General features: G+C 56.3%; 1 protein-coding gene across 1 annotated transcript in view; it reads left to right on the plus strand.

Moving 5' to 3' along the window:
* The first annotated feature begins 8,057 nt into the window (after nucleotides 1-8,057).
* Nucleotides 8,058-22,856, plus strand: part of FRMD4B (FERM domain containing 4B) — a 191,079-nt gene continuing 176,280 nt past the window's right edge. The window contains exon 1 of the mRNA XM_081276147.1: nucleotides 8,058-8,421. The gene's annotated coding sequence lies outside the window, so the exon portion shown is untranslated. The remainder of the gene's footprint in view (nucleotides 8,422-22,856) is intronic.

Consider the following 22,856-nt stretch of genomic DNA (forward strand, 5'->3'; position numbering starts at 1 on the left):
GAGGACAGGGAGGGAGCTGGACATCTGGCCAGGCATGGAACAGCCCCAGGATGAACCCTGGGGAAATGTCAGCAGGCCACACGGAGGGACTCGCCCTGGCTTGCAGAGGACCTTCCTCGGCAGGCTTTCGAGTTAAGCAAAGCTGGGTCCCTTCTTGACTTGCTCTTCTCCCTGCCTCGGCCACGTGTCCCGGCTGTTGACATCCCACGAACCCTTGCTCCGTGACCGTTGAGTTTAATTTCGTTGTCGACCACAACACAAGATGGCAAGCCCGTCGTCAAACAGTGGTGGTGAGCGGTTCACCTGCAGAGAGACACAGGTGACTTCCCCGGGTCAGTGGGAGCCCAATAAAAATGGTGCTCTTCGTCCTTCTGGGTGACATAGACAGCTCTGCAGACCCTCACAGGAGATTTGGGTCCTCCCTTCAGAAAAATGCCACCCACCAGGCCAAGGGCCCGGGCAGTGCTGGAGGGACAGGACGCCTGGCTCAGAAGAACATGGGCTGCTCTGCACCTTCTCCTTGGACAGCACGCTACATACACTACAAGCTCACTATGGCTGTCATTCTCTTCAGGAAAAGTAGCTCCTGACCCTAACCCGAGCCCTGACCCTAACCCATTTGAATATTTTATTTTATTTATTTATTTATTTTTGGTACTGAGGATTGAGCTCGGGGAGATTTATGACTGAGCTACATCCCCAGCCCTTTTTATTTTTTTTTATTTTGAGACAGGCTCTCCATAAGTTGCTTAGGTTCTCACTAAATTACAAAGTCTGGCCTCCAATTTGCCATCCTCCTGCCTCAGCCTCTTGAGCTGCCAGGATCACAGGTGTGAGCCACCACACCCGGCCCTAGTTTGAATAGTTTAAAATAAAATAATTCAATTATTGAAAATGACCTTATAACCATCTACCTGAGAAAGGAGCAAAAGACGTGGAGTATCATCGAGTAGTTTAAAAGGAATGAACTGGACCCACAGCCATCAACTTGGATGCATCTTGCAAAGCTGTTATTGAATGAACCACACAGGCTGCCGTACCTTGCATCTAGGCCACGTAAGCACGTGAATTTAAAAGCACAGAGAGCAGAGTGTTATATGGGATTTGTGGACACGTGACTCTATGCAGAAGTTTGGAAGGATTTATTCAAAGTTATGACAGTGGTTGTTTCTGGAGAGTTGGAAATAAGAATGAGATTGGGAAACGGAGCCAGGGAGCTTTGACTTCTCCGTAAGGTTTTGTTTCATCCTGGTTAACCACAAGCACAAAGGCACTGGCCAGTAGTAGCTGTCGGGGTGTTTGCTCTCATTCTATAATTTTTTTTTTTTCTGAAAAAGGAAAAATGAAAGCAATCTCAGATCTAGGGGAGGATTTCAGTTGCTGCAACTTCTAGAAAGATTCTCTCTGCCTCTCCTCCAAAGTGTGCGGGGTCCTTGCTAGTTTGCTGTGTTTTATTTGCTTTGGCTAAACCAGAACTGCTGGACAGGCTTGGTGAGCATGGCTCAGCTTCTACAGTGGCCGGCTCACAAACGGGTTTTCCTTTTTCTGCCCACCTTGCTCTTGGTTATGGTAGAGCGGTCGGCCTGGCTCCTCCTGAATGTTTTACTTCTTTCTAAATTTCTCTGAAAGTGGAGAAGACGTGTAGAGAAAGAGAAGACAGCTTTCTCAATACACAAATAGACGTCGAATTGCACTGGCCCGACAAATGTTGGAACCCATTTAGATCATGCGATCATGTGGCTGGAGAGTCACTTATTGTAAATTACTGGCTCCGGATGCTGGTGGGTATTGTTATTATTATTTTTTAACAACGTACAACGTGGGGAATCGTGCAATGAGGAACATCTCTTACATCTGAGCAAGAAAACAGAAGCAGATGTTTGCATGGAGAAGCCCCAGGCTAGAAGCTGGTGGCCAAGCTTCGCTCTCCCCGTACTGCTATGGTGGTCACAGAAAGTCACCTTGGCTATCTGAGCCTCAGTTTCCTGATCCGCACAAGGAGGATGTTGGAAGGGATCCACAGGAACCCGGGCGGGGGGGGGGGGCGCCCTGGAGTGACATCAGCCCTGCACACGTGCTTTTCTTTGGCTGAATATTTTTAAATCTGAAAAGATGGGTTCCTAACATTTAATAATCAAGAACTTTTATTAAAAACTTGGATTTCTGGATTCTCTTGAAAAGCAAACTTGGCAAGACTATTCTGCACAGTGGGCTGTTACTGAGTGGTAGGGCCCCTGGGACAGGCATGCGCTCTCCAGTTTGCCACCGTCACCAATGTTCCCTGCGTTCCTACCTCTGATCCACCAAACCTGCTGATGCTCTTACCCGGCCCCTCGAAGCATAGGAATTGGTAACACTTGTACCCAAATCCTCCCAAACCCTCCCAAACCCTCCTGGTTTTATCACATCTTCATGCTAAGAGCAGAAGATGATGCAGAAGGTCAATCCGGTACTAAACTGGAGCAGGCAACCGGGCCCCATCCGTCCGGAGGCCAGGAGAGTGGGGCTGCTGCTTGGGTGCTTCATCCATTCTTCTTGGAAATCGTGGATTTTGGATAAAATCATCCGAGGTATAGAAAGGAGGGCTAGCTATTAGAGGGTGTCCCGTTAGAGAGAATTCGCACCACTGTCCACCAACGTGCCGCCTTCAATCACTAGCCCTCCTTCCCCCACACCCACTGTCTGCCACCATGAGGATGGGTCTTGGAGAGTGAAGGAGCCAGGACAGAAGGACAAGTGCTACAGGCTCTCACCCCAGGGTGGAAAATAAAGTTGATCTCAAAGCAGTGGAGGGTGACGTGCGGTCAGCAGAAGTTGGGGAGCTGGAGGGAGGGCAGGGAGGAGGTTGGGAGCGGGAGGGAGGCTGGGGAGGAGGTTGGGGAGTGGGAGGGAGGCTGGGGAGGAGGTTGGGGAGCGGGAGGGAGGCTGAGGAGGAGGTTGGGGAGTGGAGGGAGGGCTGGGGAGGTGGCCGGAGGTACTGCTACCATTAGGGGACTCAGTTCCAGTCTGCTCTTGCACCGTACATAAGCACCGTCAGTAGTCAGGTATCATGCACTTCAAGATGGCTGGGAGAGAGGATTGATCGGAGTGTTCTCCCCACCAAGAAACCATCAGTGCTCCAAGTGACGGATTTCTCCCTTCCCTGATGATCATGACACATGGGCACCCGTATCCAAATGTCACACTGTGCCCAATGAAACTGTGAAATGATGGTTTGTCAATTAAAAATAAAATTGAAAAAAAAATTCCTCTTTAGACATAATGGAATGACATCCAGCTGCAGCCTGGATTTTTGAATATTCCCTCCAAATCCACTCCAGCACACCTACACGCACACCCCCATTTCTGTTAAAGTCTCCAAGTTTTAGACCCCGGCCACTTAGCCACACCAGACAGGCCCACACACCTGCTGGTTTGCAACCTCTCCAGTGAGAAGCGTCCTTCCCAAGGTCAATGCGGTGTTATTCCCGCGGACCAGGTGGGGGGCTTTGTGAGAGCCCTCGTTCTGTTTCTCCTGGCCTGCCCTGGCTTTGGAAGGAAAGGTGGCCCCCCCTCTCAATGTTCTGATTGAAGATTCCACGGGAGCAGTGCTGGGGCCATCCACTAAGGGGTGGACGGCAGCACTGGCCTCTCTCCAAGGTGATTTAGCCTGTTAAGTGCCAAGAGGACATTATTAAAAAGCACTTTTACACATACGAAAGGCTTAGTGATGTGCCCTGAGAAGTCAGCTACGTGTGTCCTTGTGCGAGGCCCAGTTGGTTACTTTGCTTCTGGAACACGGCAGCGAGCGAATCAGCCTCGGAACACAGTTCTTCTTCACAGCTAACCATCAGCACAGCTTTGAATCGAGCGGCATCCCCAACATTTGAGCTTTGGCCCACAGAACAACTAATTCCTAGGATTTTGCCTGAGTCCAGCCCTTGTTTAAATGCCGTTCCTCGAACTCTCTTACCGTTTTAAACTCAGGGCATCATGCTTTGTGCCCTTAAAACAACACACTTGTTTGGGGTTGGCATCATGTGACAAACCAAAGATCTGAGAAAATAGGCTAGCCCGATACTTTAATGCTTGTAAAACCTAGCAGCTTCAGTTCGGTTAAAGAAAGGAGTTTTAATCTCATCACAATGTGTGTGAAAAGGCCCGGGGTAAGGTGGAGAGATCATGAGGCTTCACGGTGACCCCATCTCTGCGGAGCCCATCAAATGACAGGTCGGCAGCTCTCTGTCAATCACAGTGCACTGGGGGTCTCCCGGGTGCGGAGTGTGTCTAGAGCTTGCACGGAAATGCACGGTGCCATGGTGTCTCTAAGAAAGGTAGAGTCACTTGAGTGTGTGGCTGGCCGGCCGGCCCCTGCTCTCATTAGCTGCCTAATGCGTGCTTGAGAAAGGAAATGCAACCTCGATTGGGATTTGATTTCTGTCCGGGTCCCTCCCGAGAACTCAGAAACCAGTGAGCTCTACCAAGGCCCCTGCATTCATGACAAGAGTGGCAGACCAGGCTGAGTCTCCCGGCAGGTGGGCAGGGCTGGGATCCGGCTGTCGCCCTGACTTAGTAGCTAAGGCAGAGGGTGACTCAGAGCACCGCCCTGGGGATGTCACCGTCCCTCCTGTGCAATGGGGAAACCGGGTGCCTTCCTCCGGCAACTGGGTGAGGGAGGCCACATACGTGAAACAGCGAGCCTGAGCACGGTGACTTGGGTCTGCCACATCAGTGACCGCTGGGCAGCCCATCCGAACGCTCCTCGTTGGAGCGCTCCGTGGGGATCCTTGGAGAGCACCGGCTTGCTGAAATTAGGAGACCCAGTGCTGTGGGAATGGCGTGGCCTCTCTGTGACCCTGCTTTTAAAACTGTACATAAAAAAAAAAATGTCGAGGAAACCTCACAGGCTTAAGCGAATACATTACAGTACATGGATCGCAGACGACCAGGAACGAATCTGCACGTGGCTTTCAAAGGTGGGAGTGTGCACCATCAAGGGGTTCAGGCAGGAAGGCGAACCTGTGGGGACTGCTCCATTTCTGCCTTAGGTAGTATTCTGTATTGTCAAAACTCACCTGGTGATCTGATATCCATCTTTACACCAATAAGGAAATACACACATGAAACAACGTGAACTTGGGAAATAAAGGTTTACACCGCCTGCTCTTATGAACACAGGAGCTGAAGTTCGGGTGCCCAACCCCAACCGCACCACTCCTTTAACTGTGCCAAACGGAGACCAAGGGCTTGAAGCCGGAGTCCAGGGATTTTTAAACACCGTCTCGCATCAGAGACATTCTGTCCCGGAAAGAGCAGTTGGGGAGGGAGGCCTGATGTTCACCTGGAAATTCTACGTTTCGGGGTGGAGTTGTCCCCCTTCATGCTCCTGGGTGTCATTTTGTCCATGTACGTTTGTCTCAGATGAACTAAAATTTGACTTTCTAGAGGGCAGGACCCGTTTCCCTGATTTCGTTGGTTGCAGAGTTCTTTTGAAAGCTGCCCAGCCGAGAGTGAGGCCTTGGAAAGTAGAGGAAGCCCTCACTGTTTCCCCCTGGCGTGGCTCCTCCCGACAACAGAGCAAGCAAGTGGGTGGCCCGAAGGTGGCTCCAGGTGGTTCCCATGCACAGTGACATTTGAGTGAGTCGAAATTGAACGGTCTATGAATTTTACCCCTGGAGTTTAAAAAAAAAAATCCTGATGCCCAAACCCCATGCTCAGAGATTCTAATATAATTATTAAGTATTTTTTTTAAATCTCTGAAAACTCTAATATGGAATCAGAGTTAAGCATTCTCTACTAGGATAAAAATAACACATTTTTCGAGCTGAACTGAGTTGTGGTTTTAATTTTGCTGTCTGGGGTATCTCACTACATTTTTGTTTATCAGAAGACTGAGGTTGGAAAGGAAGCCACCCCTGCATTTAATGCCGTAGTTAATGTTTATTAAGAATTTGCCGTGGGCCAGGCAGGATGCGGAATGCTCTCCACTAGCAGCCAATTCCGCCCTTAGGATAACCCTAAGAGGTAGCATGATTACTATCACTGTCCCTGTCTGTGTAGCAGAAGCAGCATGTGAGGCCCGGGGAGCTAGAGTAACTAGAAAGCCAGCTTCACACCCAGGCAGGTCTGCCCTGGAGCCTCCATTTTTAAGCCCGAATCGTCCTTGCTCCACAAAACCTCCGTGAAATTTCCCACACTTGATAGAGAATTCTGGGTCAGTCAGACGGAGCCTGATCACACCTACTGATGTCCCTTTCTGGTGTTTTCATGTTATCTTCTGCATGTAGATTTGGTTTCTTCCCCCACACCTTTACCAAACACTAGTCAGATGACAGGCCTGCCCGATCCGTCCCTCTGCTGCCCGCTTTTGCCCTATAGTCTCCTGCTGTTCCCTAGTGACCCTGCCAAGGATCAGAACTGTGTGCCTGGGTGAGGCTGAGCTAGCCACTGCTCCGTACTGCTCCCTGACCTGTGCATGCGCTGTCACAGACGTGACGTAGGCAGTGCTGTGCAATGCTTAGGGAGTTCAGACATGCATTGCCCACAGTTCCACACTCTCGGGCCAGCAGCAAGCCTCCTTGAGCCTCATGCTCCTCCTCAGCAAGACAGGGATCAACTGACATTGAATGAGCCATCACTACCAGGCCAGACGCCCAAACAGCCAAGGTGGACGCTGGCCACGAGGGGCTTGCGGGCCCTCCCTCTTCTCTCAGGAGAAGCCAGTGAGATGGTGCCGAGAGCCGTGCTGACTTAGCTCAGTGGGTGCAATTACCACTCAATAAATGCTAGCTCGTTATCCCATATATTCTATTTAATTGAAAGCAAACGGTCCGACACCAGAAGCCACTTTAATTAACCTCACATGACACACGTGTAATGCCACATATCACGCCACCTCTAGCTGTCACCACTTCACACCTGGCTGTCTGCTGGCTTCCTCCTGTCCCTAGTCGGCACACCAGGGCCTGGGACACTAGGTAGTAGTCACACCAGCCCCTGATCCATGGCTTCTGTAGGCTGGGGATCTGTCCCAAGGGGAGGAGGAGGAGAGGAAGAGGAGGTGGAGGAGGAGAAAGGAAGGGTCCAACTTGGGTCATAGAAACGGTTGCTTTAGACTGTTGACATTGGATCAATCAACAGGTCAGTGAAATGCACGGCTATATAGTTGTGTAGTCACAAGATAATTACTTTAGAAAATGGAATTACTCTGAAAAACAAATCGACTCATATTGTAGAGAAGTAAGGCCTGGCAGGAGGGACAGTCATGTGAAGCCTGTGGACTATCTTCTCCCTGCAGTCCCAGGGGGCTGGGCCGGCTCCTCAGCTCATTTGGAGAGAACAGAGAAAACCTTGGTTCAGGGTCTGCCTCCCTTCCCTCCTGCTCCAATTGCTACATGATGCTCTGCGCCACATCAAGCGGTGGTGTCTGCTGGTGTCTGCTGTCACTCATCAGCTATTTTGAGTCAACCTCTCTGAGCCTGGGAACTCCCAGGTCTGGGGAACGCTGTTTGAGCTCCTGGTAGGAGCCCCTGGGAGGGACACCGCCCCTCCTCTTTCTATTTCAAGGAGCAGATCCACTGGGTCGGTGGGACTCTCACGTCAAGTCTTTTGGCCAAACTCGCAGCATCCAGCCTGCGCCTCCCTCAGCCCCAGGTGCCTGGCTCCCGTTTTCCTAAGGTCCTGCCTGGATGCTGGATGCCCGGGATGCTGGAAGCCCGGAGGCGGAACCGAGTCCCGCCCAGAGCTTTCCGCCGGGGACCAGGAGAGGCGCAGCGGGTGACCACCTCTCCCTCCTCTTGGATGGCAGGCCACGCGCCCCAGGCCCAGCGCCTTTCTCTGTCGGGGAAGGCCAGCGCGGCCGGCAGCCGGGCAGCGCGGGGAAGAGGGCGCCCCCTCCCCTCCGTCCCTGCTTCCTTCCCTCCCCCGTCTCCTCCCCTCCCTCCCTCCCTCCCGCCCGTCCCCTCCCTCCCGGTACAATGACTGGGCCGGAACAGCGCATCAGCAGAGCCTCATTGGCAGCGGCTGCCCCGGCCCCCGGAGAGACGGCGGGCGGGCGGGGGCAGCTGGGGAGAAACGGGCGGCCGCGGCTGTCAGCAGAGGAGCGGGCAGGACGGAAGGACGGAAGCGCGCGCGGAAGGCTGACCCGGGCGCCGCCGTGAGCGTGGACCAGAGCGCGGACGCGGGGCGAGCGCAGCCCGGGGCCGGGGGATGCGGCGGGCGCCGGCCGCGCCGCCAGCCGGGGAGTCGGGCCGCGTGCCCAGCGGGCGCCCGGGCGGACCGCAGCGGGAGACGGCGGGAGGCAGCGGCCGGGGAAGGCGCCGCGCGCCGCGGAGTTGCGGGACTGGCGCAGAGCCCGGCCCCCGGGTCCCGCGCGGTGCGCAGCGCAGACAATAAAGTGGCAGCGACAGCCCCGCGCGCCCGAGGGAGGAGGCAGCCGAGCAGGTAGGTGGGCGACCGCCCCGGGGGCCCCCGACCGCGCGGCCAGGGCGGGCGCCCCCAGAGCCCCCTGGGTGCAGAACGCAGGTGTGGAGGCGCGGGCCGGGGTGCGGGTCGCCGCGCTCCAGCTGGCGGGAAGACCCGCCCAGGCTCCGGGGCTGCGGCCGCCTCCGCAGGAGTCCCTGGGGCACTCGGCACGGCGCTCGGGTCGCCTGGGTGGGACGGAGACAGGAAGTTTAGCGGTTTGGAGGCGTGGGCGCTGGTGGGACCATGTGCTTCGGTGGCCGTGCGTCCGTGGGAGGTAGAGGGAAGAGCTGATGGATCCCAGATCCGCCGGCCCGGAGACAGTTTCAGAAGGCACTGAGGGGGGTGGGAGAGATCCCCTGCGTTTGCAGAGGATGCTAAGGGTTCGGTTCCGTCGCCCTTCTAAAACAGGCGTCTCGGATCCAACCCTCTCCGAGGTCCAAGAGGTTGTGTGCGCGCGCGGACCGCTCCCTGTTTATTCTCCAGAGTATTTCACTTTCCATTTTCATCTGGAGAGAGGAGAATAAAGATGGTAGTTAGCTCCTATCCTGAGACGTGCCGCTGCGTTTGGCCGAGAGGAAATCTCCCCCTTCGTCCTGGATGTCCTGGGCTCTGAAAGATGCTCCTGAGCAGGCTGCTCCGGCTCACAAAAGGAGAGCCCTTGGCTCAAATCCTGCCGGGGCCCAAGAATCAGCAGCAAGAGGAGATCTCTCTTCCACTCTCCTTTGTGTGTCCGCTGGAGGTCTCACATCTTCCAGATGTGAGAGGGTTGGGCTGCTGAGCGCCTCTGGGTGGGGTGATAATGATCCCGAGCATTCCTGCGATCTGCTAGGACTTGTAAACACACCAGAGCCAACTGCTGCAACTTTGCGGACTGACGGGCTCTGTTTGCTGGTACCCAGACGGCTGTGTTTGGAATGTGGCCCCTTTCGGGGAGTGCAGACCCAGGCTCTTTCAGGAGAGCTGGTTGAGCCTTCCCGGTTAGCTCACATTTGCCCGAAACTTACCAGCCAGTCCCCAGGGTGGGTACCAGGTGATAGGGCAGTCCCTGGCATGCCCTTTCCTGTCCTAGGCGGAATGGATCTGTGGAGCTTCCAAACCAAATGTCTGGAGCAGTTTCACCTCACTTCACCTGGAGCCGCGCCGTCCTGCAGGCTGCCAGCAGAGTGGCCAGCTCACTGTCTGCCTTCGGGAGGCTCTTGAGGGGCATTGTTATAGTCGAGTGGTAAACCAAGCCCCAGGGCGGCTAAGTGACTCCTCTAGATCTCACCAGGGATCGATGGCTTACATAGGGTCTAATGTCAGATGCTCTTAACCAGAACAGAGTCCCCCAAAAGGAATACCAGTGAGGACCACGATGAAGATCATGATAATAGCAATAGCCACTGCCTACGGTTTTCATCAATTTAAATGAGATGGTGTCTCAGAGTGGCCAACACAGGGACGGAGCTTTACGTACTGTTAAATGTCAGAAAGTAGGTGTGTATGGGGGGGGGGTATTGATGAGTCTGCAATTTTTAAATTTTATGAGTCTGAAAAATTAGTAATGAAAAATAACACACACACACACACACACACACACACACACATACATCATAAGCCGTGGGCGTCGTGCTTGCCTTTCCTAGAAGAATCAGGCCATTCCAAGGACTTTTCGAAGAGGAGGAGTGTAGGATTTCTTCGTGAAGCCGTATGTATCAGTCAAACACTGGGCTTAAATTCAGCAATGCAGGCGGCGTGTATCTGTACAGCATGAAGGTGGGAAATGGAGAAATCTACCTGCCTACAGTATTATCGCGAGGTTCAGTTTTTGGTATTGCTGGGAAAGTTCACAGAAGACAATTCCCCTTGGGCGTGCTAGTGCCTGCCTGAGGCTTCACTGTTTTGAAATTCATGTTTCCCTCTGAGTGGAGGAAAAGTTAATGGGCTTCACAACAGGCAGACCTTGAGCCTAGCTGGCTGGAGGATCCTGGGAGGAGTCCACCCACAGCACTCTTGAGTGTGCATACAGCAAGGCCAGTTTCCACCAGCCCGAGACCCAAGATGGCTGTCAGATGCCGCAGACTTAATGAAGGCTTGCAGTGCTTTGGAGCAGACAGAAAGGGTGTCTTGGCTACAGGACAGAACACACAGGGATATGGAGTACTGTGAGACACCCCAGCTGCCCCTTCCAGTCTTCGGTGATCGTCTGCATCGTCTAGTTACCTTGCACACCAAAGTAAAAGCCACGGCTGTCTCTCTGTCTCCTCCCCCTCTCCCTCCCTCCCTCTAGACCTGCCCCCAGAGATCTGCTCTTATCTCAGGCACCATCTCACCTGCTCAGCTCTTACCGAGGTTCCTGATGTGAATCGCTTCAGTCTATAGCTCTATGGATCAATAATGAAACTCAGCTCATCAGCAGGACCTAAGCGTGTGTGTGTGTGTGTGTGTGTCTGTCTGTCTGTCTGCCTCTATGTTGTTTTTATTTGGTTTTGGAAGGTGGATGTCTTTTTTGGCAATTAATTTATTTTTAATCTGTTAAGATTTTTTTTCCTCCTTCTCTGGTTCATCTTGGTCCTGGGCATTCAGAGAGAAGTGGTAAAACAGTGGGGTTTTTTTTTGTTTGTTTGTTTGTTTTTGTTTTTTTCCTGCTGTTAGATGCTTGATAGAAACTATCTAGGTAATCTTGGGACCAAAACCCATTTTCCTCAATAACCTGGTTTACTGAAATGATCACATCATTTTGCATCTCCTTCTTCCTCGTGAAATCCATTTTTAACCTGATCTCACAGAGTAGCATTTTCAAAACGAAGATCATAAAATCCATTCAGCGAGTCCCGGCCGGTATTGGAAGCATATACAGTGAGGTAGAAGATAGTGGGTCATCGTGCCTTAGTGACAAGAGCTCGCATTCCATTGAACCCTGAGGCAGTCCTACACGTGGACACACACATACATTTGGGGTGGCAGTACCACGTACCCTGCAGTGAGCTACTCTCAGGAAGTTTGGGGGGTGCGACTGCAGGATGGGGCTGGGTAAGCTGCTGAAGCTGGCCTCTAGCCTGGGATCCTCCTGCCTCAGCCTCCGAGCCGCTGGGCCCACAGGCAGCGCCACCATGCCCAGCTGGATGTGCTGCTTTTAATGGTCCTCGGTCACTCAGGGACAGGTAGCTTGTGGGAAGGGACCCCTAGCCGTGTGGCTGTGGGCATGATCACTCACAACAGAGCTCCTTAGGAGTAGGGTGCTCGAGCTGCCTGCCAGGATGAGTCTTGTCCAGGTTGGACAGTTACTTACATGGTCACCTCACCAATAAAGGCCATTTTAGGGGGCCATGACTGGGGGTTCTATTGACTAGATTGAATTATCTGATAAAGAATTCCTTTCACCAGGAAAACTTACATGGTAATGCTGAGGGGTACGTGCTGAGGTGGAAAGAGTCTCCAGGAAGTCAGGAGGTGACCAGCAGAATGGTCAAGATGCACACTGGTCCTCCTCCAGGAGTGATTGTGCCCACGAGGGACATTAGTCAATGTCCAGAGAAATGGTTGCTCCAAGAATCTCTGCTGACCATCCTACCGGGCACCGGACAGCCTCTTAAGAGCACTCCCAGGCCCCAGTGTGCCCAGTGCCGAGGACGACAGCCCTGTTTGACGGACAGGGAGGGCAGTGCTCAGAGGCTCCGGGGGCAGCAGAGCGGCATTCCCTCTGCGGTTGCTGTTGAGCTGTGTGTACGTTTTGTTTATGTCTCACGTGTGCTTAAACAAAAACATTTGGAAAAAAACACAGACGTGCTTCGTATAACTGGAGGATCAAACTTCCCATGCTTGCTGGTGTCTCGGGCAGACGCAGAGACTCAATAAAAAGCAGAGCCGCTGCTGGTGACAGCAGCTGCTGGTCCCAGGTGCTCACCTTTGCTCAGCTCCTCTTTGATGGAATGAGGAGCCTCATTCCATGCTGGCCACTGTCCAGGATTGAGGACTCTTACCCCTGTATTAGACTAGTTTCTGTTGCTATAACAAAATACCCAAGGCTGGGTACTGGGTGAAGAAAAGTCGTTGATTTAGCTGGTAGTTCTCAAGATCCAGGAGTATGGGGTGGGCTTCCCCTGGCTGAGGTGGAGCCTCGTGGCAGATGGCATCATGGGGGGAGTGTATTCGAGGGAGAGACCAGCTGTCCAGGCAGGAAGCCAGAGAACAGGGGCAGGGGCCAGTTTTTAAAACAACATGTTTTCACAGAAACCGACTGGTCCTCAAGGCCAGTACCAATTCCTTTCCAGGTGATGACCCCAGTGGCCTAACTGCTTCCATGGGGTCTGAGGGACTCCCAAGGACTCAGACCCCAGAAGCCTACTGCCAGGGTGACCGTGTACAGAGGTGGTGGAACCTTCCGGAAACAGGCCTGTAAAACCTCCCCTCCCTGCACATCCAAGGACACTGAGGCTGTCTCCGTCAGAGGGCCCTGCATGGCCCAGAGCGGCCCAGTCTGCACGTGGGGCTTTGTGGACAGGGTGGGTGGCCGCAGCCCCGCGTGGCTCTCTAGGACCACAGGATCTGCGTCATGCCCAGGCTCCTCCCACTGAGGGGTGCTCAGAGCAAGCGTCTCCATCCTGCCTCGGTTTCCCCATCCGTCAGATGGAGATGGCTCTTACCATGTCACTGTGAGGATCAAATGACCAAATCCCAGTCCTCCCACACGGTCGGTGCCCTCCGCATATTACACGCTCCCCATGCTGCTGCTGTCCTCGGTGTTTTGGGGAGGCTGGGCGGGCAGGGCCACTTTATCCTCATCCAGCCCCAGCTGTGGGCAGGTTTTACCCTGCGCTCTTGTCCTCCTGCAGAGCTGTGAGACGGTGTAAAGCTCCTGTTCTCTCCCGGGTTAAAGAGGAGGGAGAATGAGCTGTAATGGAATTAGCCCTCAACAGAGCCTCATGTCAGCCCCTGGCCATCGCCTCCAGAGCCTCTGCGCTCATTTCCTGGTCTCCTGTCTCCTTGCTTGACTTGGGACGGAGCCGGGCGAGCTCACCAGCCCACCATAGTGAGCCCCCCCGTAGGCGATGTGACTCAGCAGGTTATCAGGGAACAGTGCAGGGACAGACCCATGACCATCTCTGTTCTGAGGACTAATGCATAACCCTGTGGGGCCACTGTGCTGGTGGGAGCCCTTCAGGGACATGACTGGGCACCTGGGTGACACCTTCTAACCCAGCTTCAGAAGGTCCACAGCCACGTGCCCCCAGCGTGCCTTGGTGGCACCCAGTTGGTTATAGACGAGACATGGAAAAACATGTCACTTTAATGGCGATTTATTTTGATGTGTACCAGAAAAAAACAATTGTCACCTAGACCCTCAAATCGTACAAAGGGCGACATTCCTTTCTGCCTTGTCAAACTCCTTATGCATCTGGTGTCAGTACTCAGGACCAGGCTGAGGAGGAGTGCCAGTGTGTGGTGAAGATCCATCATGGCACAGGGTGGTGCCCGTGGCATTGGACGTGGAAAAGCTACCCGGGAAGGATGTGGAGGGCCGAGGTCTGGGAAAGACCTGGCAGATGAGCGGGGCTTCCTGAAGCTCACACACATCAACCGCCGGGTTGTGGGACGTGGCCAGGTGGCTCTGGGTCGGACCAGGAGGTGCCCAGTGCCCGTCTGGGGGCACGCTGCGGGAAGCACAGGATCAGAGGACCCCTGTGCTGGGTGCTGCGGAGGAAACGGGAAATGAAAGGAAATGCCCTGTCCGTCTCCCAGGAGCCCGTGGAGAGGAGATGGGAGTCGGGAGGTGAGCATGGTCCAGTGCCCCCCACGGCATGAGAGGCAGGCCACCGCTGCAGCCACCAGGAGGGGGTGGGTGGCTGGGGTCTCACTGGGACCCTGTGGTCTGCAGCACTCAGGGGGAGTCCAGGCAGGGTTGAGTGGGTGGGAGGGGAGGATAAAGGAGCAGAGAAGACTCCGGAAAGCAAGACACAGGCCTTGGACCCCCCACATGGATTCAGCACCCATCTGACCCCCACAGGGACCCAGGGTGGGACCACCGACCAGAATAACCCCACCTCAAAGATGGAGCCCCATGCGATGCCAGCCCACCATGGAGCCTGTCAGTGCCACACCCGCTGTGTTCCTCCCCGGCCTCCGTCTGCCTCTGCAGAGTCCCGAGGAGCTGCGTCTTGAGGGTGAACCCAGGCTTGGCCGGCTTCAGACCCGTTACCCACGCACGGCTGGTGGGTGACAGAGCAGGGGCTCATCCCAGGGCCTCCCGCAGTCTCTGCCTGAGCTTGGCCCCTCTCCTCGCTGGACAGCAGCTGGCCATCTCATTTCCAACGGCGCTGTTGGGCCACGACAGACCCGAGCCCAGCTGTGGGCTTTCGAGACTTTGTCCCCCTGGTGACCCTCTGCCTGGCTGAGGAGCTGGCCACAGCAGAGCTCTCAGCACGGCGACCGACTCAGGAAGCAGGTACCGAGCTGCCCCCCGATGGCCTTCCTGGGGCCAGGAGCTGCTTGGGTTTGCAAATCTCCAAGTGGCCTGGACAGCGGTGGCTGGACATCGTCACGCCTCTGCCCCAGCACAGGACGCCACGGCCCCTCCTGATTCAGAAGGTGCCCATCTTCCGCTGGTGCTCAAGGCAGTGACCTCGACAGACGGTGACCCCAACGGACGCCGCTCAGGATTGTTTCCGAGTTCCCTTGCTGCCCCTGACCGAGGCCATCTCATCAGGTCAGTCACTGCCAATGAGCAGGAGCAGAAGGGGCTTCTTGTGACCTGAACGCAGGGCGTCCAGCTCTGGCCCTGCTTCATCAGAGCTCAGCACGGGAGAGGCTCTGCGGGGTGGAGCGGGGGCTGGGGAGGGACTGGCCCTGGGCAGAGAGAGAGCCAGGGAGGCCGAGGTCTCGGCAGAGTGATGTAAGCCATGTCAATTAGTCTCTTGATGTCCCCATGGGTGGTGACACAGAGGTCCTTCCTCCTCTAGGGCCAAAGTCCAGGGTGCACACCAACACCTCTGCTGTGCGCCCTGCACTTTACCTGCCGCAGTGCGCTTTTCCCGCCCGACCGGTGTTTTTAAAAATCCCGGATAAGCGCACTGGAAAGGGCTTCCTCGACAGTAGAGTGTGGGGTGGAGAGTCTCCGTGAAATCACAGGCTGTGCCGTCCGTCAAACGGGGCTTGGCGTAACACGTTGCATCACGTAATCTGCCAGCGTCGACACATCTCCAAACAGCAGAGCGGGGTTTCTTTAATGACTCAGGAAAGATAAGGGCATCTGAGGCCATGGCAGATGGACTAATGGCATCCAGTCGGGCGGCGTGCAAACCAAGAACCAAGATTCCGATAAACTAATGGAAACCAGGTGCCGAGACTGGGAACGGAACCCCATCCCCTAGGGCTGGAAGGCTCCAGTGGAGGACATCGCGTGGACGTCCACTCCCACTGTGTTCAATTAATTCCGTTTGTGCTTGAAGAGGAACTAGCAGCCTTGCTGTGCTCTGCCCCTCGGTGCTGCTGGGCAGCTGACTCTGCTACCCACAGAGTGCGGGTGCAGGTCCCTGCCCATCAGAGGTCCCAGGAAAACAGAGGAGGAGCCAGAGGGCTCCTGGTGGGACTTGCGGCTCTGGACGCGGGTCAGGAGTGGGTCTCGCGGACTTGCCAGACGGGGCTTGACGGCTGGAGAGGTGGACTGAAAGCCTCTGGGTCCCGAGTGGACCTCAGGAAAGCCGCGGGACAGTGATGGCACAGGATGTTGAGGCCGACGGGGTGTCCCGAGCCTTCCCACAACACAGTGGGCTTGTCACCATCTAGTGACAGGCAGATGGGGCTGCGGCTGCATGGGGAGCGCTCCTCCTGCGTAGACACAGGGTCATTTATGGGGCTGGCCCAGGGCTGGGCGATTTGCCTGCCTGACTGAGGCCCCCCAGGAGATCACGGCTTCCGCTTTGGAAGTCACTTCGAGATCCTGGGCGTCCCGTTCTTTACTTGGAGAGGGTCCAAGTGGCTCCCTTGTTCCTGTGCTTGGGCGCTTCTTGAGAAATGCACCTTGGGTTCCTGGCCACGTGCTGTCCGTCTTGGACCGTGGCTCTCTGGGGCTGAGGTGCCTCAGGGCCTTATCACTGGCTTTGGTCCTCCTGTAGTTGTGACTGGTCCTTCTAAAGAGCCCCTGGGAGCGGTTGGCAGCACCCAGGCTGCCTGCTCAGAACTCGGCGCCCGCTCCTCCGCCCAGCGCTCTGGGAAGGAGCTTGCGTTCCTCTGACAGAGTGGGAAAGTGGCGGTTGGCACACTGGTGGCAGGTGGCCGTGGGGGCTGGCTCACGCCTGTGCTGGCAGCCTGCCCGTTTCAGCTGTGGACGGAGCCACTGCGTCTCTCCGGCTCTCTTCCCAGCCTCTCCTCCCGGGGGGCCTTCCTGTCTCTGCACCCACTTTGAAGACCTTCGCCTGGGGGGGGGGCTGAGACCCTCCCCGGGCCTCTCTGTGCCGCACTTAGGGTTTTTCTCCTCACGTGGCCTTGCGAGGGTACCTGGGCTGACCCCTGGGACCCTGGGCGTCCTCTGCACAGCTGAGCTCCTGGAGTGTCCCCTGCAAGCCCCAGGGGGCAGGCGAAGGCTGTGGCAGGATGGCAGGCTCTTGGGTCGGCCACAGGCAGGGAATGTCGGGAGAGGCGTGCACAGGATCCGGAGGTGGGCCAGAAGACTTTGCACAGGGCCAGAGGCTGAACCTGCTCATCCTCTCAGGCCACAGGGCCTACGCCGCGGTCACTCAGCTCAGCCACAGACAGTGCCTGAAGTCGTGGCTGTGGCCAAGTCCAGGCGGTGGGCAGCTATGGCCCCTGGGGCTGCACTCTGCCTCCTCCTTCCAATAGAAAAATGACCAGCCACAGTATTATGAAGTCTGACTGGGCGGTTGCTGAGGGGCAGTGGGGAGCAATGGCCTCAGGGGACACTGCCCGGGGTTGTCCCCCAGCTGCCCCTGTGGTGACTCTAGGTACGGCTCAAAGCCCCCGGTGCCTCAGTTTCCCTCCTGAAGAGTAGGGAAAGTGTAGGCCTGGCCTCCGAGGTGACTTGAATGACCAGCACTCAGTCTTGACTAGGGACAGGGTCCAAGCAGCATGTCCTCCATCCTCCCCCAGCCCAGGAGCTGTCTGTGGGGCCTCTCCGTGGCCAGGAGACGTCTGCCACCGACGTAGCCTCCTGTGTCACAGAGAGCTGCTTTTCGTAAGCAGAAGGTGACCCTGTGCGACCATGAGGACGCCCGTGACCAGGTCAGCGGGGGCATCATGGGAAGGCGGCGTCTCCAGGACACAGGTGCAGGCAGAGTGGCAGGTGCTGAAGGACCCGCGGCAGCCAGGCCCCGGGGAGAGCACCTGAAACCTGCCCTGCGCAGGACGCAGCCTGGTCCCCGAAGGAAGACACCTCAGGACGCTCATGGAGAGAAGATGGAGCGAAGCCGCTGCCTGGCCTCAGAGCTCAGAGGACAGGCGGACTCTCTGGTTGGGGCGAAGGTGCTGGTGCCTTGAAGTTGAAGCCAGTGCCCGTTTGCCATTTCAGGAGTCCCAGGGCCCTCGAGACGTCTACCAGATCCAGTGTGCCAGGCTGCAGGGACGGAGTGGCCGAGCCAGGCTGGCCCACGGCGGCTCCCAGGGCTCCCTGCAGACCTGAAGCCCACGTGGACACCCATTGCTCAGAGATCCCTTTAAACCGGCTGCTGCTTGTTGAGCCTGCCCCTGGTGGCCCACCAGCTCTGAGGGACACACTGTGACACCCGTGCTGTTTGTATCCCTGCTTGGTGCTCTTTCTGCCGCCCGTGGGTAAAGGTGTGATCTCAACTTTCGAGTCTCATTCTTTAAGAAGCGCATTTCCTAAAGGTGCCCTTGTCGTAGACGGCGATTCCCCAGGGGACGGAGTTGATCGAAAGCCTTCCAGGAAGGACTCACCATTCCAGCGCCTCCCGGAACCTTCGTGACTTCGTGGAGCAGGTCACAACGGAGAGTTGGAGGAGAGCTTGGAAGAACGCGGGTCCAGCCCTGGTGGTCGACGTCCAGGGGTCAAGGCTTGGGTGCAGGAAGCCCATGCAGATGTGGAGGGAATAGAGGGGGACTGCAGTTGGCCCTGGGACCCCAGGGCACCGCGGAGTGCTGCAGGCTCCTGGTGAGACCTTAACCGCGGAGACGTTGCTTCTTGTGGCAGATGGGGAACCTGCCCGGATGACGACTGGGACTTAGAAGACAACATGAACTTAGCTGATAAAGCAGCAAGATTGGAGGAGATGGGCCCCAGTTTGGAAAGAGGGCCCACCATGGGTACGTGGCTTCGTACACCACAGAGAAATCTCTCGTGACAGTCGACCTGCGCTACAAACCTCTCTGTCGTCTTATTCTAGGAAACTGTCTCGGGTGCCCAGCCTGCAGCGGCCATCAGCCTGGGGGCAGGACCTGCCAGCAAAGAGCTGCAGACCCCCTGGAGGCTCAGAGGCTCGGTATCATTTTTTAGCAACCACATATTTTTAAAATAAGACTCGTCCAGTACCTTTCATGCATCACGCTGTTGCACACTTAATAGACTAGCACGGTGCCAGTGTAGCTTTCACACGCCCCGGGAAACCACCACATTCGCACAACGAAGCTCGCTTTGTCAGGGGCTCTGCCAAGGAACCCTCTGTACCTCCCAGGAAGCCCGAGTTGGTGAGGCACCTCAGGAGGTGTTAGGAATGGAGAGGGGCTGGGCTGGGCTCCCGTGCCTGGGGAGAGGGGTGAGGCCAGCTGACGTGGAGGGTGGCTGGTGGAGTCGGGGAGCCTTGCTGGTTTACAAGGTAGGCGGCTGGCTCACACTCCATGCAGGGCCACCTGGGACGGCTGGCTGGGGACAGGTGGAGTAGCAGCAGCAGGTTGGCCAGGGCCCCGTCGCTGGGCTTCGGCTGGTGTGAAACAGGGAAGCTGTGAATGGAGTGCAACCTCCGAGAAAGTGGCCGACGAGGGAAGAGGCCGGGGCACCCACACGGAGGCTGGTGGAGAGCCTCCCACAGGCCGGGTGGAGGGCTTTGGAGGGCCAGGAGCCTGCCTCAGCCCCTCCCCAGGGGATGCGCCTCTGCTGGGCGGGAGGTGGTGCCGCTCGGGTGCCCAGGCCGAGGGCACATGGTAGGGGTGTGGCAGAGCAGGGCTGCTCACCGGGGGGCCGGGGGACAAGGGAGAAGGGTGCGTGGGTCCCACAGGGCCTTCCGGGGTACGCCCCCAGTGACCCTAACCCTCCATGGGTCCCACCATTTACAGGTCCCCCACCTCCCGATAGCACCACCCCAGACCCAGCCTCCAACACAGGGCCTCTGGGGACGGTCCAAACCCAACTGCAGCTGCAGAGGTCCGACTGGGTCCTGAGGCCTGAAGGGGTTGCCGGCGAGAAAGAGGACGGTGACACCCGGCCCTCCCCAGCACACAGGCCACTTCTTCTGCTTGGCAGAGGACACGCTGCCTGACGGACAGCCCCCACTCAGTGCTAGAACTCGTTCCAAGACCCACACGCCTCCGGACAGCCTCCAAGGAGCAGGAACGCCAGGGCTGCAGGAGGTGGTCTGAGGACAAGTCCCCGTCTCGTCCCCCTTCGTGCTCCCAGGACTCACCCTCACCAGGAAGGACCGTGATCCGTCACCACCGAGTGATTGACAGGATACGTCCATGTCACTGTGGTGTGGATGTGAAATGTCCCCCTGGGCTCCTGTGCTAACGCACGAGTGTTCAGAGGTTACATGACTGGGTCACAACACCCATGTCCCCATCAGTCCACCCTCGTCTGAACGCACTGACTGGCCTTCCTCCTGCTTCTCCTCTGCTCTCCCAGTGTCAGGGCAGGCACTGTCTGCTGTGCGTGGTGTCCCCAGGGCACTGCGCAAGGTCTGGCATGTTTTAAACAAAGGCCACCTGGATAGGTTTTTTTTTTTTTTTAATTAATTTAAATTCTTTTTAAATTAAAAAAAATTATTTAAAAATTCTTTTCCTTCTCGGTTCAGAAAGGGATGTGAGCCAGGAAGAGAGCAGAAGAGTAAGAAATGCCGGCCAGACCAACGGTCACGAGACAGGTCCTGTGGCGCCCGCTCAGGTCAGGTTCTGGCTCATCCCAGGCAGACCTTGAACCCAAGAACTCATTCATTGCCCTTGGAAAGATGGTGTTGGTTGTGACACGTCTTTATGAGTTTAATAAAGTGTCCTATTTATAAATGACCCCACATGGAAATAAAAGGCTTTATGGGTCTGCAGGGAAAAACAAAAGGTCCGATTTATTGGCCGACTGTAAAAACCTAGATGGTCCTCCCAAGCCCAGTGCTTTGAAGTGCGGCCAGGAGGGTCTTCTCAAGCCTAGGGAGGGGGCGGCGTGGAAACTGGGCACTGGGACGGGCCTGCGTGGAAACGCTCCTCTCCACGGGTTTGGTTTCGAGGTGGGAATGTGGGTGGTCTGGAGGTGCTTGGCCTAGAGGGTCCAGGCAGTTGTGTGGACCTGCCCACCTGGAACCCTCCTTCTTTCCCTCTGTGAGCTCCGTGGCCCCCCATGTGTGGTTTTAGATCTTGTTGAAAGCGTCCTCCCCGGGCAGCTTGGTTCGGGAGCCCGGCGGTGCTCGGGAATCAAACGTTAGAGACTTCGATCCAGCTTGTCCCTCGACTGGAATTTCAGAAATACGCAAACTTCAAGCCTTCTTTAACTCCCCCAGTGAAAACGGCTCCGTCGTCCTGTCTGTAAAATGGTCCCGTCCGACGCGCCGCTGTCTGTTTTCTAGGTAGACTTCTGGGCCGAGGACGTCTCGGATGGTCATCCGGCCCTGGCTTTGGGAGCCATCCCTGGATGCGAGTGGCATCTGACTTCTCGGGGATTTTTATTCCACAGCAAAACAGCCCTTCCTTTAGTCACCGCTCACCAGTGCTTCGTGGGGACGGCACAGTTTAACCCCGTAACCACCTCTCACAGAGGGCGGCCTTGGTCGGAAGGCCGCGGAGTCCCTGTGAGGTGGGAATCTTAGCTGATCAGAAAGCTGGCCCTCCTGAGAGGTGACCAGTGCCTTGTGTCACACCCTCGGATGGCATGGCCGGATCACTCGAGGCGCTGGTAGATGCTTCCGGAACAAAAGCTGTGGAGGATGCCCACTGCCCACACACATGCTCCAGGAAACCCAGGACCTGGCTCACGGAGAGTAAGAACGTGGCCGTCCCTACCGTGACCCTGCGGGAAACCGTTGTGTCCGGAAACGCGCCTCCTGGTCGACCTCACTGTAATTTCAGGGTTGGGTGCAGGGAGGACTCCTCTGTAATTACTCCAGTGCTCCATCTCCACAGTCCTGCGCTCTGGCCAGCCCTGTCCATGGGGCCTCTTCCTCCGGCAACCTGCAGGGTCCCCTCTGTCCTCACAGGTGCTTTCCAGGGACTTCAGCATGCTCCCCCTCCCCTGGCCGGGCTCTTTGGAGTGTGACATCCATCCCGTGTTTTGTGTGTGAGTTTCGGGGGGGGGCGGTGTTTCTGGGTGACCTCCTCTGGGTGGCCGCGTCCTCACTCCATGGCCTCCCAAGGCCGGCTGTGCCTCTGGCTCGTGGCGGTGATCCCCAGCTCTAGCCAGGGCCGGGCACATGGTTGGTCCTGGTGACATTGTCCAGTGGAGGAGCAAGAGGTGGAACGTGTGTTGTCCCCTGTGACACCTCTCCCCTGTCTCCGCACCCCCAGCTCTTTGTAGGACAGTAGTGATGTGTCTGTTGAATAAAGTGGTCATGTCCACAGCAGGTGGTCAGCCACAGGGGGGTGGTGACCGCTGGGTGGGGCCCGGGTCTAAGGCAGAGGTGGTCATGCAGCTGGGAGGTGCCCAGCTCTGCTCGCAGTTTGGAAAGACAGGAAGGGAGCGAGGGTGACCCGTGAGAAACCGTTCTGTCCTAAGCACCTACTTTTAGATCACTTCAAGGATGAAAGCACTGACCGTGGCGCCCATTTCTGGAGAGTTGGCTTAGGAGGGTGAAGGACCGAGTCCCCACCACTTCTGGTTACAGACAGTGTCCACAGGGAGGATACTTGTCACTTCAGTGAGCCACACAGCTGCCACCAATGTGAGGGGTGGGTCCTGCAGCCGAAGGGGAAAACAGGTTGGTGACCAGTCCTCCTCTGTCCACCCATGTGGGTGCTCCCGTCTGTGTGCCACAGTTGCTCACCCAGGGACGAGGTTTCCAGCGCTCCTGCCCCTGTGGTGTGGGTGGTGGGCATTGTGGCCAGTCCTCCTCCTGTCGAAGGCAGAGTGGAAGCTATCGGCATTGACGCTGACCAGGCTTCTGGGCAGGGCTGTGGCTCCAGCGTGCTCTCTCCAAGAGGTAGATGACCAGGGCCTCGGTTCTCAACCCTTATCACGTGTCGGAATCACCTGGAAATGGTGACACAGCCAAGGTCACCCAGTGTTGGGCCCAAGGTCAGGCTGTGCCTCGGTCAGGGCACTCAGAGGCATT

The sequence above is a fragment of the Spermophilus citellus genome (assembly GCF_964194105.1).
Source record: "Spermophilus citellus genome assembly, chromosome: 19".
Classification (NCBI taxonomy): Eukaryota; Metazoa; Chordata; class Mammalia; order Rodentia; family Sciuridae; genus Spermophilus; species Spermophilus citellus.